Below are 11,327 nucleotides of genomic sequence, written 5' to 3'. Positions count from 1 at the left end.
GGATCTAGAACTAGATGTACCATATGACCCAGCCATCCCACTACTGGGTATATACCCAAAGGATTATAAATTAGTCTACTACAAAGACACATGTACACGTATGTTTATTGCGGCACTATTCACAATAGCAAAGACTTGGAATCAACCCAAATGTCCATCTGTGACAGACTGGATTAAGAAAATGTGGCACATATACACCATGGAATACTATGCAGCCATAAAAAAGGATGAGTTTGCGTCCTTTGTAGGGACATGGATGCAGCTGGAAACCATCATTCTTAGCAAACTATCACAAGAAGAGAAAACCAAACACCGCATGTTCTCACTCATAGGTGGGAACTGAACAATGAGATCACTTGGACTCGGGAAGGGGAACATCACACACTGGGGTCTATCATGGGGAGGGGGGAGGGGGTAGGGGGGAGGAGGGAGGGATTGCATTGGGGAGTTATACATGATATAAATGATGAATTGATGGGTGCTGACGAGTTGATGGGTGCAGCACACCAACATGGCATAAGTATACATATGTAACAAACCTGCACGTTATGCACATGTACCCTAGAACTTAAAGTATAATAAAAAAAAAAAAAAAAAAAAAAAAAAAAAATAATAATATTGTCAATATTGGTTCAATAACTATGACAAATGTACTATTTTAATTTCAGTTGTTAATAGAGGACACTGAGCATAGGATATACTAGAACTCTCTATACTATCTTTGTAATGATTCTGTAAATCTAAATTTATTTATTAAATATATCTGTCGTAAGTTCCAGTTAAGAAACTTCAATTTTAAATTTTTGACCACTGAAAATGCAAAGGTGGAACATTGTGTTTGGGAGATATGTGTCCAAGATTTCAAAAATTCTGATTGCCAATAGATTTTAAATGACTGTTATTATTTTTCTTACTTATCAAGATGACTTTTATTTACTGTGACTTTCTTACAGACACCAAATGTTTGAAGACACAACTTCTGAAGACAAAATTTTTACACATGTAGAAAAAAATTTTGTCTTCCTATATATACACCTACACTAACAGAGCATATGTACACTTGACATTTTATTTAGTTTCTTAAAACAATTATAACTTCACACACTAGGAGATGCATTCCCTAACCTCTAGGAGGAGCTCCTTGCCAGCAATCTCCCTTTAAAACACACACACAAACACTCACTCACTCACTTACTCATTCTCTCTAGCCTTCACTCAAAGGTAGAAGGTCACAGAGTTAACAGGAGTCAAAGCTAAGGAAACAAATCACCTTTTTTTTACTATGGGAAGAAGCTTCCAGTGAGGGAGTAGATAGGTTCATAGTTGTTAGGTACTCTTCAAAAAGAAGTGGCAAGTTTTGCAAGTGAAACACATGTAAAGGAGCCAGAACCATCTAATTTATGAATGTATGTCTGAGGAGAGGCCACAAAGAGTTTGCAACAAAGGTCCTGTTGTAATGCATAGTGTGTATGTGCTTGTGATGGGACAACTTTATATTTCTCTCAGAACGTTTTGATGCTAATAGGTAGTTCATCAAATATTTGGAGTCTTAGTCATCTCTATTTTCTTTCTTTCCATAATAGTCAAGGCTAATATTTTCTATCCAGGAACAATTGTAATACAGAATACACCTTTTCATTAAAAAAAGAAAAGTTAATGTAGGCATATGAACAGAAAAGGAGTTGTTATTCATCTGTTATTTTTATAAAACTTTCCATAGCCACATTCAACACCTACGTATAGCATATAGTCTTATATGCATTAATTTCCTTAATATTTTTTGAAATTTAGTATTTTTACATATAATATATGTGTAGTATGTTTACATGTAAAACATTTATTATTTCTGTTTTAAATGTGAACAAGTATTTTCAAACTTTCTTAGTTTTCACATCTAACATGATAAATATTCAGAGACATTGCCCACAAAAATAAAAGTATATTGGTCCCGAATAATAAGAATATAAAGGGATTTGAACCAAATGTTTGAGAATCACTGTTTGAGAAATACAAGATCTTGGTAACCTGGAGGCTTTAGGGGACAATCTGGAAAGCCTTGGAGCAGAGTCTGAATTGAGTCTGCTAATTGTTTACTCTTCAGAGATCCGAGGGTTAATGGACACCTTGGAGAAAGATTTATATTGGCCCCATAAATGTGTTCCATCTTGGTATGGCCCCAAGGATCTGAGGAGGAGCTGTATATTTGAACTGAGTCTTTTCAATCATCATTCGAAGCCTTACTGTTGATTTTTTTAAAAGGTAATGTGCAGAAAAGAGTGCTTGGAGTTATCAATTGCTCTCTTTTATACACTCATGCAGATGTGTGTGAGCGAAAGAGGGAAAAATGTTTGGAAGATTATGTGAAAAAGAAAATATTTATATACCTGAGGTATTTTTTTTTTTTCTTTTTGTTTTTGTTTTTGGCACAGGCTGCCTGAAAGAAGAGAGGGAAGGAAACGGGTGCACCTACGAAAAAAATGAAAAACTAATTTGAATAAAATTTTATTTGTCTATATGTATCTGTATTTATAGACAATTGGTTTTGAAAGCTATTAAATCTTTCTCTTCCAACTGATGGGGAGTCACTTTTACAGGGGAAAAGAAAGTTGCAAAGGTGTATGTATATCATATGATTCTACTTTAGTAACAAGAAAATAGTGGATATAATATATGTAAATATATATCCTTGAATATATATTCATGAACAACAAAAAGGATTGAAAGTGAGGATTTTAGGCTATTAGTATTGGTTATCTCAATGAGATGAGAAGGAGAAGCAGAGAAAGATAACTAGCATGGCTTTTATGCATTTTGCAATACAGATGGTCCCTGACTTACTATGGTTTGACATACAATTCGTTAACTTTATGATGATGTGAAAGCAATACATATTTAGTAGAAACCATACTTTGAATGTTGATCTCTTCTCTGGCTAGCTGCAGGGTACAGTCCCAGGATGCCGGGCAGCAGCAGTGAGCTACAGCTCCCAGTCAGCTGTGCAATCACGAGGGTAAACAACCGAAATGACCATTCTGTTTATCACTTCCAGTGCAGTATTCAATAATTACAGGAGATATTATAAAGGGGATTTTCTGTTAGATGACTTTGCCCACCTGTAGGCTAATGTAAGTGTTCTGGGCACGTTTAAGGTAGGTTGGGCTCACCTATGAAGTTTTAAGGTTAGGTGCATTAAATGCATTTTTGACTTAACAGTATTTTCAACATACAATTGGTTTATCTAGATATAACCTCATTGTAAATCAAGGAATATTTGCATATCATTTCAATTGTTAAAAGAAGTATGTGTTATCATTGTAATGTAGAAAAGATGAAAGTTTTATGAATGATGCTCAATATAGAACAATGTTATGATATAATGCATGTTAAAAATAATTACAAAGAATTTGTTTAGTCCCATTTTTATAAAAAATTAAGGCTATGTTTCTGTATGTACAGCTTTGCAAAACTTGTCCTATTGTTTCAGAATTGTGCCTGAAGCACACAGCTAAGTTCAAAAGTTGCTAAGTACCACGTATTCTAAATCCACATAGCCAACAATGAACTGACAATTGGGACCTAACACCTTTATCATTCAATGGTGACAAACCCTGAGGAAAAAATAGAAAAGGAAAAATTAAGAAGCTTTTCAGTACAAGACTGACCTTTCCCTACACTAAGGGACTGGAGTCATTGATCTGCCTATGTTGAAAGACAAATACCAAAGCTTTGGATCAATATTGAGTTCAAATGATAATTTCTCAGTTATAACAGTCTAGTAACTAAAAGTAACTGAAAAGTGTAAAATCAGTCAAAAATGCTAATGATGGAAGCACTATTCAGCAAGAAAAAAGTATGTGAGTTGTATGTAAGTAGAGATGAGAGTGGGGTTTGTTTAAATTATCTACTTATTGTATTATTGGGGGAAAATATGAAATGTTGTGGATCCCAATAATTTGAGATTCCAGTGACATATGTTCAGAAAAAAGACTGGAAGGATACAGGCTGCTGTGATAAGAAGGGTTATATCTGGTTGGTAGAATCATGGAAGGTTCTTATCATTCTTATTTTGTATGATTATGTTAAATTAGCTATTAGAATAAATTTTTAATGTGAAAACATTTTTAAACATTTCTGCATGCAACATAAACATCACTTCTAAAAACATACAGTATCTGTTATCAATTTGCTGCCTAATGTATCTAATTCTGAGCTTCATCTTTCCACAGCATTTCTGGAAGTCTGAAAACAATATAAACATTGACTTCACATGCTAATTATTGGCTTAACAGAGAGAGATGTAATTTTTTATTTTCTGAAAATGTGGTACATAGTTTCTTCATTCTTGTGTTCACTTAAGAGATTCACTGGGGACTACTCTGTGCTAAGTCATTAAAAAATGTTTCTCCCTACAGTACATAACTGCCATCTATTATCTCCACCTACTTGGGCTCATCTTGTTAGGACAGAAAAGTGTTCAATATTGGAAACACTTTCCTCATGACACCTTGTGTTGTCTTCCAGGAAGGATATAATAAATAAGTCAATAGCTTTCCAGCACAAACCACACTGTCCACTCTGGTAATCGGTAGTCCTTCACAATGAATAATTTGTTTCTTTGCTTTACTGGGCTTGTCAATCCTTTCTCAAACTATTTATTGCCACAGGCATTTAATTTCTCCTAACAGTAGCAAGAATTGAACTTATCTCTTTCACCTCAAAACTGTAAGTTTCTTCATAATCCAGATATAGTTTATTGTCTGTGAAGTAACATATACAAGCTATAATTCCTCAATGTGTTTAAAGTCCAGCTTCTTCTATAACCCACATAAATGACACAACTATTTTTGCCGTTACAAAAAAGGTGAACTGATAAACATTAACAAAGTAGAGATTAGAACTATTGATTCCTTACTGTATTCTTTTATGACATTTAAAGGAAATGTGAATGGAAAAGAAAATCTCAGGGCCCCGATTCCTTATGCCGAAAGAAAATAATTAAGTTGAAAGCTGAGCCATGCAAGAAACTGCATTTTCTTTTGTTCCTAGGCAGATAGGTAGAAATAAAAGATGAAACATCTCCAAAGGTAGCTACTCTATGTTCACCTTATCTTATCTAAAATGCATGAGATGAATGCATATCTGACTATTCCCCTTCCTGCTCTTTTTCCCTTGAAACATATGGGTAACCATATCCTCCCTCTGTAACTTCCCAACTGGTTTTCCTTGCCAGCGGCCTAAACAGAGCAGATTTATCAACACAGGGAGATTGCAATAGAGAAAGAGTTTAATTCATGCAGAGCTGGCTGTACAAGAGATTATAATTTTATTATTACTCAAATCAGTTGCCCCAAAAACTCAGGGATGGAGATCTCTAAGGATAATTTGGTGAGGGGGGTGTTGGAAAGTGGTGAGTGCTGATAGGTTGGGTCCAAGATGAACTTCTAGAATGTCAAAGCTGTCTTGCACTGAGTCAGTTCCCGGGGTGGAGAAGGGGGCACAATAACAGCTGACCCAGTTTATCCATCTGGGTGGTGCCAGCTGATTCATCAAATACAGGGTCTACAAAACATCTCAAGCTCTGATCTCAGGTTTTACAATAATGAGTTTATCCCCAGGAACAATTTGGGGAGATTGAGAATGTTGTAACCTCCAGTTGTGTGACTTCTAAACCATAATTTCTCAACTTGTGGCTAATTTGTTACTCCTGCAAAGGCAGTCTAGTCCCCAGGCAGGAAGGGAGTTCATTTTGGGAAAGGGTTGTTATTGTCTTTGTTTCAAAGTTAAACTATAAACTATTAGGTTGGTGCAAAGGTAACTGCAGTTTTTGCCAATACTTTCAATGGCAAAATAAGTTCCTCCCAAAGTTAGTTTGGCCTACGCCCAGGAATGAACAAGGACAGCTTGGAAGTTAGAATCAACAGGGAGTCAGTTAGGTCAGGTCTCTTTTCCTGTCATAATTTTCTCTTATAATTTTTGCAAAGATAGTTTCACCTCTTTCCCTCCAGTCCACTTTTCATCTTTAAATATGAAAACCCTGAAGTTCTTCTTTGGAGAAAAGCACAGACCACAGACTGTTTCTGTGATTCTGTGTTCTTTTCTTCCAGGCATATCCTAAACCTTGGCAAAACAAACTTCTAATTGATAGAGACCTCTCTTAGATACTTTCTGCTTTACAATAACTAAGTAATGAACGTATGTAGAAAGGAAAATACTGTTTCGTGTACATCAACATGATTTTATTTATGTATAAATATACATAAAATATGTACAATATATGGGGCCATGGGCTCTTGGCCACTTAAGGGTTTTCTGAAAAATCACTGACACGAGGCAACTTGATTAATAAGAAAAAAAAAGGCAAACAAATTTATTTAACAAGCATACACAGGAGCCATCAGAATGAAAACTCAACTTCCCAATGAATTACAGGAACTTATGTATTATCCTGAGGCCACAGTAAAAAATGCACACTCAGAGTATGGCCAGAAAAAGGTAAATCGGGTTTAGAGGCAAGACAGGTTGAGAGAGGAAGAGAGAAGCTTGGCTAGCAAAGGTGATTTTGTTACTCAGATGAGACCTCCCTTAGGGAGACTAGATGGTAAATGTTTCTTTTCAGACTTTAAAAAGTGTGATACTCTCAATCTCTCCTGGGTCAGAGGAAAGGGATAGAAAGGGAAGGGGGTATGGATGGATTAATGGAGATTCTGTATAGATGCACAATTTTCCCACTTAAGACACCTTTGCAAAGCTACTTCTGTCAAGATGACCAAGAGGCAGACATTTATAAATCTTTCAAAAAATATATTTTGGTGTAAAATATTTTTATTTCCTTCAAAGATAATGAAAAATATGCTGAATATTCTATGTCAGATAATTTAAATTATCTATCAAAGAATGGTAAATATTATGGTATAACCTGCTCTTTTATAGACTCTCTCCTCTAAAGTAAACTACTGGATAGCCCAACTGGTACTGTGGTTTTTTTTTTTTTTTTTTTTTTTTTTTTTACATCATTTCCTACTCTATCTTCACTAGAAAACAAATATGAAATATGCCTTTTTCATTTTAAAATTGAATGTCAGCCAAAAGTCCTTTTTATTGACTATTAAATAGGTTTCTGTTTGGGACCAAAAATGTTTTGAGCCATTGTAGCTCTAATGAAAATGTTTGTTATGGTGTTGCTTAGTAAAGCATATAACCAAATCATCAGCTAAATATAGCCTCATAAGCTCAGAAATTATCTTAAGTATAATACAAGTGTTTGTCTTTCTACCAGGGAAGAAGTAGGATAGCAGTAGGACCACACAAACTAATTATGTTTCTCTTAGTGTTGATTCTAAAGAAGGCAAAGTAGTACTCCTATTTAAATTATTGAAATCTTTGTTTGCATTTTACTTTCTTCTTCAAATGCCATTAATAATTTGATTGTATTGCCTTTAGTCATTAATTCTCTAAAACATATAATATGGTTTCACTAAATACAATGTGATAAATTCATTTAAATTTTCTTTTTCATAATGGTTCTGCCCTTTCCTCTGCTCAGAGGGCATGTTTTCTGCAAGATAGGGAATGATGTCATTTTATACAGAGAATAATCTACCACCTGCTGAAACGAGGAGGCATATTGTGGCAGCTGCATCACTGATTTGAAAAAGCAGCAAAATATAAATGTATAGATGAATATGTCAGTGTAATGGGTGGGGAAGTGTAACATGCTTTCCTCAACAACAGCTGGAAAATTATACTAAGCCTAAAATAGTATCTTTTGGCTTCAAACCAAATGTTTCTATCACTAGTACTACACAGAACAAAAACACTACTCACAAATGAATTCCATATTCTGTTTACAGAAGTAGCATCTTCACTGCAAGGCATATTAGATATCGAGGGAGAAATGCTAAAACGTGAGGACAAAGATATGGTTTATGACTCCATTCATTTTCAAAAACGACCTGGAGTCTTTACACAAACAAGAGAGAAATAATAACTCTTGAATCCTTACTGTTTTCCTCTAAAGACTGACCTGGCATAAAGAAGTATAGATTTTTTTTAAAGAAATCTGAAAGCTCATATAGAGCTTTATGAAATGGCAGTAATAACTTCAGAAATAATCTGTCTCTCAATAACAAATTTAATCAATTGTGAAAGGAAAGAAAGCTCTGTGTGTTCATAAAGCATTTAATAAATAGATGAACCTGTATGGCAAATACGATGCAATTACATGAATCTATAAACAAGTTTTTTTCTTTCATAGTTTGTAAACAAGGACTAATAGAAATTGTCACCTAGAATCGATTCCAAGGTGTTTTTTTGTTTTTTTTGTTTTTTTTTTTTTCCCCAGAATGGAGGAAGTAACAGCATTAAAGAGCATGCTGTCCTCTTTTGCAATGCATTGGGTAGCAGGAAGGTATCCCTCAGCATTTCCTTTGGGATGGCAGACACAATACATCAGCTTCTATTATTTGACTAATAACATTCTAAATGTCTCATTTAAAAAGTAACACATATTGAATTTTTGTTTAATATATAGTATTTCTTCCATTGTTTTTCATTGCCTTTAGATACAAAAACTTTCCATAATGACTACTATAATTGAAGATATTTTCATACGGATAATTGATTTTTACACACTGACTAATTACATTTATTTCCTATTGGGGTATGTTGACCGTTTAAGCAAAAATTAACAATCATTTAAAGCTGAGTCTACAAAGCAGGTAATTACATGATTAATTTTCTATAAATGTTTAAACTTCATATTTTAGGTAGGAAAACATGAAACTGTAATATACACATCTTTTCTGGTGTTCTCTGAATCAAATACAAAATTTCTCTTGATTTCATGCCTATTTGATAGTGTGGCAAAAAGTATAAATTAAAAGCAAATGTGGTCTTTGCTCATTAGACATTTCCATGTTAATAGTGGAATATTCACTCATTTGACATCTCCATATTTCATTTTAAGAACTAAGTCTGTAGACATTTCATTTAGAATAATCTTTATTGTCAAATAAGGTATTAGTCATGTTGAAAGTTTTAAAACATATCTACAAATTAAATATCTACACATCTCCCACCATTAAGAAGTAGGGTTTTTTTTTTTGTTTGTTTTCCTCCTTGAATCTGGTGGACTTGTGACTGCTTTGACCCATAAATGATGAAAGTGACACTATGTGACTTCTGCAAGTAGGTTATAAAGGGTAATGCAGCATTCTCCTGGTTCTCTGGGACACCTATTTTTGGTGAAGCCCCACCATGTAACAATTCTTATTGTTCTGATGCTACCACCCTGGAAAAGCCAAATGTAGAAACATCAGCCAACACACCTAGCCAATAACCAGCATCAAGTGCCAACCCTGAGAATAGGCCCAATTGGATATGTAACCAAATCACCCTTTAGATAATTTGATCATAACCAGCATCAGACTGAAACTCCATGAAAGAATTCAAGTGAGAACTACTTAGCTGAATGTTTCAAAATCTCTGACCCAGAAAATTGTGAGCAAAATAAAATTGTTGTCTTGAACTGCTAACTTTTGGGTTACGTTGTTATGTGGCTATAAAAATTGGCACAGTTATTACTTCTTTACTCATTACCTCTCTAGGAAAAATGGTCTTATTTCTTTAATAAATATTCAGTGAATACTATGTTTTATTTTGCATGGTATGATGTAGATACTCTTACTGAAAATTCTTATTTCCTTTATCCTTTAATGCTGGAGCCACTGATTGAAAAGTGAAAAAGGTACTTTTGGCTGATGCCAGTGGAGATCTAAGAACAAGAGTATCTCCACACATATGCTGCAGGACTGCTGCACCTTTGGCCTGCACTAAATCAAGAAGGAATCATTTCATTGATTGCCATGAAACTTGAAAGCACAGCAAAATGGTAGGACAAATTAATAATAGATAAAAATGTTCGTTGAATTTAGTGTTCTCCTTTTTTCTCTTTGCTAATCTTTATAAAGAAGAGTGAATATGCCTCAGTAAGCACTGATTCTTTCTTCTTGTGTAAATCTACCTTTGTGACTGCAGGATAGACATGGCATCATTGATGTAGCCTTGGCCTTTGCTTTTCCTCATTTGTCACATGTGAGTCTACTGATGGTTTTGCACTATGAGGAATACTCTGATTCCCAGATCAATTCAGAGAAGGACACATTTTCACTCTTTGAAATTTGATACCTGTTGACTTCTGTTCTCTAGCAAGTATCTACAAGTGATTTTGCAGCTAATGAGACCCAGGATTCAGAGCCTCCCAAGAAGAGAAGGCTCTGGACTACTGAGATTACCATGTGGCTATTATCCCCAGAACCCACTTTCTTATGTGGGAACCAGTGTGCAAGGTTTATTCTATGTCTAGATTCCCTGACATGATTTTTGATCATTTCTTGTATTTCCTTCACCCAGGACAGAGATTTTGCCCTAAACAGAAGCCCATTTACGATCGACTGGTATTCTGCTTATAATTTGCCATTGTCCAAAAATGGAGTCTGATTCTCATTGCTCTCTTCCATGGGTTAAGACCTCTTTTACCTATTTCTCATATATTCAGTGTTATGTTTTGTAGTTTTTCGATAGGGTTTTTAGTAGCAGTTTATTAATTTCCGAACTCCCACATGTGATTAGAAAACATGAAACTGATTCTTGGAACTTATTGATGATTCTCTTGGAAGCTAGAATATGATGTGTTTTAGGGGGTACATATTACACATATGCTTAAAAATAATGTGTATTCTATGATGTATAAAGTTGTATATATCAAGATTGTTAATTACTTTGTTCACATCTCATAATTGGTTTTCTGCAAATTTAATCTATCAATTTTTTAATGACAGTAAAATTTATAACTTCAGTTGTTGATTTATCCATTTCTTCCTCTTTTTACTTCTTGTCTTTGTCTGTTCCAAGGCTGTATTTTTTCTTATAATGTCGTTATAATAAGAATTGATCTACTGTTACATTTGCAGTATGCAAATTCAATTTATATTGCTAGTTTTTACTTTAAATTGATTTTATCTCCTGTTATTTTGCTATTCTAGGACTTGCCAGTTAATACATACATGGTTTAACTTTTTCCATTATTTTATTTTCAATATTTCTGCCTCATTATTTGTAAGTATGCCATATAGAAAATATATTACTGAGTTTTTTCAGGGAGGGGCTGCCAATTTGCACATATCTGTCTTTTGACTAGTGAGGCTAACCAGTTTAAAATAACTGCAATCTACTTGATATTAAGACATAGTTCTCCTAATTTAAAATTGTTAGGTCTTGAACTGGGTGCGGTGGCTCACGCCTGTAATCCCGGATCACGAGGTCAGGAG

This window comes from Rhinopithecus roxellana, chromosome 4, assembly GCF_007565055.1.
Source record: "Rhinopithecus roxellana isolate Shanxi Qingling chromosome 4, ASM756505v1, whole genome shotgun sequence".
NCBI lineage: Eukaryota > Metazoa > Chordata > Mammalia > Primates > Cercopithecidae > Rhinopithecus > Rhinopithecus roxellana.
Note: the sequence above shows the minus strand (reverse complement) of the source record.